This window comes from Lynx rufus, unplaced genomic scaffold (genome assembly GCF_022079265.1).
Source record: "Lynx rufus isolate CCGP_SWC_20201006 ecotype Redwood Valley unplaced genomic scaffold, mLynRuf1.p SCAF_3, whole genome shotgun sequence".
NCBI classification, from domain to species: Eukaryota; Metazoa; Chordata; class Mammalia; order Carnivora; family Felidae; genus Lynx; species Lynx rufus.
This window is the reverse complement of record NW_025814845.1, coordinates 39,951,976-39,957,644: the sequence shown is the minus strand read 5'-3', so window position 1 is coordinate 39,957,644 and position 5,669 is coordinate 39,951,976. Positions and strand designations below refer to the sequence as shown.

At 41.8% G+C, this 5,669-nt stretch overlaps 1 long non-coding RNA gene across 2 annotated transcripts; it reads left to right on the top strand.

Moving 5' to 3' along the window:
- The first annotated feature begins 204 nt into the window (after nucleotides 1–204).
- On the top strand, nucleotides 205–2,847 carry LOC124520252 (uncharacterized). Of its 2 annotated transcripts, XR_006964290.1 has the most exons (3): nucleotides 205–307; nucleotides 1,975–2,079; nucleotides 2,500–2,847. It is a non-coding gene; the product is annotated as an uncharacterized LOC124520252 (long non-coding RNA). The 2 variants fall into 2 exon arrangements; XR_006964289.1 differs by lacking the exon at nucleotides 205–307 and having other exon boundaries at nucleotides 1,830–2,079.
- Nucleotides 2,848–5,669: the final 2,822 nt, after the last annotated feature.

Below are 5,669 nucleotides of genomic sequence, written 5' to 3'. Positions count from 1 at the left end.
GTTTCAATTTCAGGCAGTATTGAATGACTCACGGATATGAAAGATGAGTCAATCCTGAGACATGTGCTTCCTCCCATCTCGTTGCCGCTCACCTCCCCATGTTGGCTCTATTACTATTTTTACAATATTCTGTTGTGGAAATACTACTCCTATAATCGCTTACTATCATTGGTTCTACGTTCAAAAGAATTGCATGTTCATGATGACTCCTTTTCACCCCAGCCTGTCCTTCCCCAAACACTTTGACTCATCTCTAAATTGCCTGGGCTTCATGACCATGAATATGTTTTTCAAAGAAGACCCACGGGTACGTATTCTCTGAGTTCCTTCATGTGTCAGGATATTTGTCTCTGGCCTTCATTCTGGAACTTTTCTTGGATGGGTGGAATTGTCTTGAGTCACACTTTTCTTGGCAATTCTAGCTGATGCTTCATTATATTCTGGCATGGAATATAGATTAACCAGATAGAGGCCAATCTAATTGACTTCCCTTACTTTTTATGTCAGTATGCCACGAGACTTTTCTTTTTCTTAAGCCCTTGAAGTTCAGCAAGTGAAAAAGGCTATGTCTCAGTGTTGACCATTCAGTATCTGTCTTCCTGGGTCTTGGCGTGCTCTTTCAATCTGCAGATTCATTTTTTCACTTGTCAGAGCAATTTGCTTGTTTCATGTCTTTGTATATTTAGTCTGTCCTATTTGTGGGTTCTCTACTTTAGGAACAAAAAGGCTCAAATTGCCTATGCCTTTCACATGCATTCACTATGTTTATCTCAAGGGTTTTTTTTTTTTTTTTTCTGTGTCTGTAATTGTGCTTTGAGCTGTGTCTATTTGGCTTTTTGTTCTTGTTGTTATTTTTATATATTTATTAGCGCCATGGTAATGTTGTTTTGGTTTTTACTTTGTTTCCATAGAACTGAAATCTCCATTTTTTCCCCCTAGATCATTATCTCATTGCATCATTTTCTCTCTGGGTCCCCGTATGTTGAGTTCGTGTTCTTATTAACCTGTTCTATACCTCAAAACACTCAGGGGAAACAATATGTTCTGCCAGTTTGCTTCTTAGATTTAGAGCTTATGATGAAAATTCTTAAGATTTTTAATAATTCAAGGACCCAGGGTGAGCACAGAGTTGGAAGTTACACTGCTCGAAAATCTCCTCTTTCTTGCTTGTCCTTCACTTTTTGAAGTATGTGACATTAGGCTGTACACATTTCCTTGTTTGCTTGCTACTGCTGACTTTCTTTTTTGCCGGGTTTTCATTATTTCTGTTTATATTTTATTTTATTTAAAAACTTTTTTTTAAGTTTATTTATTTATTTCGAAAGAGAGAGACAGAGAAAGGGAGAGAGAGAGCAAGCAGGGGCGGGACAGAGAGAAGGGAGAGAGCACAGAGCCTGATATGGGCCCCAAACTCACGAACCATGAGATGACTGGAGCTAAAACCAAGAGCTGGGCGCTTAACCGACTGAGCCACCCAGGTGCCCCATGTTCATATTTTAGATACTGAGGGAGGAGAATCTTTTTGTTTTCATTCTCTTCATCTTTCTTCAAAAGTTTATATTGTTTATAGTTACTTATGCTCTCTATAAAGTCAGGAAAAAGTGATCTTCATTTTAAAAAAATCAGTGAGATCATGTGAGGTTCATTAAAAACCTTGAAGTACTATGCAAATGCTATTTTTAAAAGGTGAAATCATGGAATCTTTTTTTTTTTAAGTTTATTTCTTTTGAGAGAGAGAGAGTTCGGGAAAGCAGGGTAGGGGTGGAGAGAGAGAGGGAGAGAGAGAGAATCCCAACCAGGCTCTGCACTGTCAGCACAGAGCCCGACGCAGGACTCGAATTCATGAGCCGTGAGATCATGACCTGAACCCAAACCAAGAGCCAGACGCTTAACCGACTGAGCACCCTGAAATCATGACATCATAAGGTTGGAATAGACCTAGGATCTTGTGTTTTAATCCCACACCCAATTCAGAAACCCACCAACGACATCCCCAGTGATGGCTTCCTCGGCCCTCTGTGAGATGACTCATTTCTTGGCAAAGCCTGCTGTTCAGGGGATGGACAGCTCTCAGAAATTGTAAGTATGTCGATCTCTGAAGGTGAAGTGTGCTTTCCTGAACTTCAACCTATAGATTCTACCTCGGTTTAGCAGGTGGCATAATGGATGGCACTTGAAATTGTCACAATGGAGAGACACTGGCAGACTGAAAACAAATAATAATAATGAAAAAATGTATGCGCTTATATAGGAACAACACGGATCACAAAGACTGGTGTGAATTATTTTCTATTTGTACCCCAAAACCCGGCAGCAAAAGTGATTTTAGCTGTGAAACTGACGGGTTAACTTTGTAGCAAGTTTTTTTTTAAATCTGGGTTTAACTGAATTCGACAAAATGTTGTTCCAAGTTCATAGATAGTTGCTCCCACAATCTTAAAAAAATTAAAAGGAGCGTTGCTGAAATCTGGCCATTTATTGCCTCTCTCTGCCTCTCAGGCTGCTGAATAAGCACTTGTTGAGTGAGAAACACCTTTCCCAGTGTTCAGACCACTTCTCAGGAGGAAACAACTGGAGGACCACTTCCTAATCAACACACTTCTTCGTGGAACTGGCAAACGACCCATTTGAAACGCGGTTGGGATGAATAACTGTTCTTGTAGCCAAATGCTTTCAAAATACTTCAAGAAAAACCTGTCCAATGATGCTGATTCTAGCCTACAGCAGAAACGCATTTATATTTTATACACTTGTTTGTATTTTCGTCAGCTCCAATTTCTCTTCAAAAAGCTTAGGAGTTTCTGATGGTCTTTTGTTCTCCTCTCGAGAGTAAATGTTCCTAAGGAATTCGCGTGGTACGTCCATCCTGATGGCTTAGGGGTTAGATAAGAAGCAGATGCAGGCACAGGGGTGGTGTAGCGACCCAAAGTGGCAAAGGTCAGGAGACTCTCTCCAGCCCCACCCCGCCTGCACTGAAGGCAGACACACTTTGTTCATTCTTCCCACAGCCCCCATAATGAAGGGTGACATCTCTGGGATTGGAAAAGCCCTTGAGACCCTTTCGTGGAGTTTTACTTTTATTGCTTATTTATTTTGAGAAAGAGAGAAAGAGTGGGGGAAAGAGGCAGAGGGAGAGAGAGAGAATCTTAAGCAGGCTCCACTCTCAGCACAGAGCCCCATGTGGGGCTCGATCCCATGACACTGGGATCACAACCTCCGCTGAAATCAAGAGTCAGACGCTCAACCGACTGAGCCACGCAGGCGCCCCTGGAGTTTCATTTTTAGATCAACGTACACAAACTAGGTCATCCTCGTCCAAATCCACACTTTCAAAGAGCATTTCTTATAATCTTAAGTATTTTTCCTGAGTACTGGGTCAAATTGTCTTCAGTGACAAAGGTGATGACCTCAGGCTTTTTTTTTTTTTTTTTTTTTTTTTTTTTTTATGCTTCTCCCTTTTTCACATCTGGGAAGGGGCAGGTCTCTTCCATGAGCTCTCGTCCCTCTATCACTGATCTCGTGTGTGAGAGTTCAGAGAAGCCAGATCTCTTCCCCAGTGCAGGCATCTCCCTTAACCTAACGAAGGCTCACCTTGTTGGAGAGCGTAACACGTGCTAGGCCCTTGGCACACAATATGTCACTGAATGATCTTAGCAACCCCTAAGGTGGGTTCTATCTTATTTGTCCTTCACATGCTGGGAAATGAAGGTGGAGAGAGGTTAAATGACTTGCCCAAGGCTATTCATCTTAGAAGGAGAACTCAGATTTAAATCTAGACAGTCTGATTCTACAGTTTGTCCTCTTAAACCCTACACAATGCTGCTGCTTTACACATGAGTATAGGGAGTGCTGATGCATAAAACACATTGATACCTGCGAAGAGTGAAAAGTCTGACTTCTTTCTTGCTGATTTGGATGCCTTTTATTTCTTTTTGTTGTGTGATTGCTGGGTCGAGGACTTCCAGTGCTATGTTGAACAATAGTGGTGAGAGTGGACATCCCTGTCATGTTATCCAAAATCTATGAAGAGCTAACCAAACTCAACACCCAAAAAACAAATAATCCAGTGAAGAAATGGGCAGAAGACATGAATAGACAGTTTTCCAAAGAAGACATCCAGATGGCTAACGGACACATGAAAAGATGCTCAACATCACTCATCATCAGGGAAATACAAGTCAAAACCACAGTGAGATAACACCTCACACCTGTCCAAATGACTAAAAGTAACAACTCAGGAAACAACAGATGTTGGCAAGGATGCAGAGAAAAGGGAACCTTTTTGCACTGTTGGTGGGCATGAAAACTGGTGCAGCCACTCTGGAAAACAGTATCAAGTTTCCTCAAAAAAATAAAAAATTCTAACCTATGACCCAGCAATTGCACTATTAAGTATTTATCCAAAGGATACAAAGATGCTTATTTGAAGCCTACCAACAATAGCCAAGTTATGGAAAGAGGCCAAATGTCCATTGACTGATGAATGGATAAAGAAGATGTCACACACACACACACACACACACACTCACACCCATATATACTCAATGGAGTATTACTTGGCAATCAAAAAGAATGAAATCTTGCCATTTGCAACAACGTGGATGGAACTAGAGTGTAGTATGATAAGTGAAACAAGTCAGGCAGAGAAAGACAGATATATTTCACTCACGTGGAATTTGAGAAGCACAACAGATGAACATAGGGGAAGGGAAGGAAAAATAAGATAAAAACAGAGAGGGAGGCAAACCATAAGAGACTCTTAAATACAGGAAACAAGCTGACGGTTGTGGAGGGGAGGTGGGTGGGGGGATGGGTTAAATGGGCGATGAGCATTAAGGAGGGCACTTGTTGGGATGAGCACTGGGTGTCATATGTAAGAGATGAATCAGTGGGTTCTACTCCTGAAGCCAAGGCTACACTCCGTGTTAACTAACTTGAATGTAACTTAAACACACACACACACACACACACACACACACACACACTGTCAGCAGGCTCTGCTGTTCTCTCTGGTAATTCACTCAAGTGATTACCTCCAGTGAACCTCTCATGAGCACCTCACCGGGTGCTATTCGAGGTGAGAAAAGTGGCTGGCACAGAGAGATATCTGCAGGTGGCTTATGACGCTGGCATAGTCTCACACAGGTTCACAGGCCTAATGGGATTTCCATTTCTGGCAATGTGGTGGATTGCATTACATAAAACCCTCCCGCTGTGAAACACCTGGAAATGCAGTATAAAATAGAACCAGCGTCCCTTTAAATGTCCAACTGGGCTCAAAAGAAAGAAAAGGAAATCCCAGGAACCAAAAATGAAATGGAAGCTAAAAACCAGAGTACAATCTGCACACTAAAGCTGGGGCTGCCTGGGGATATTTGATGATCTCAGAAACCAGCGAGCTTGGGATTTAATGGTTACTCTGGGACAGAAGGAAAAATTGATATCCCACATAAAGCTGCTACCCTTAGCAAAAGGGTAAGAGAAAAAAAGACCCCAAAAAGACCAAAGGAAATGATAGGCGAGCTTGCGTTTCTTGGAGTGAGCTTTGGCAGGGTTGGGGTGGATTTGAACACTCAAACCTGCCCTCACTAGCTTTGGGATTCAAAGGTGCCCTTGCTATAGGGTATTGAGGACTTCTGGATGTTATATTAGCATAGAAATAGTTCTTA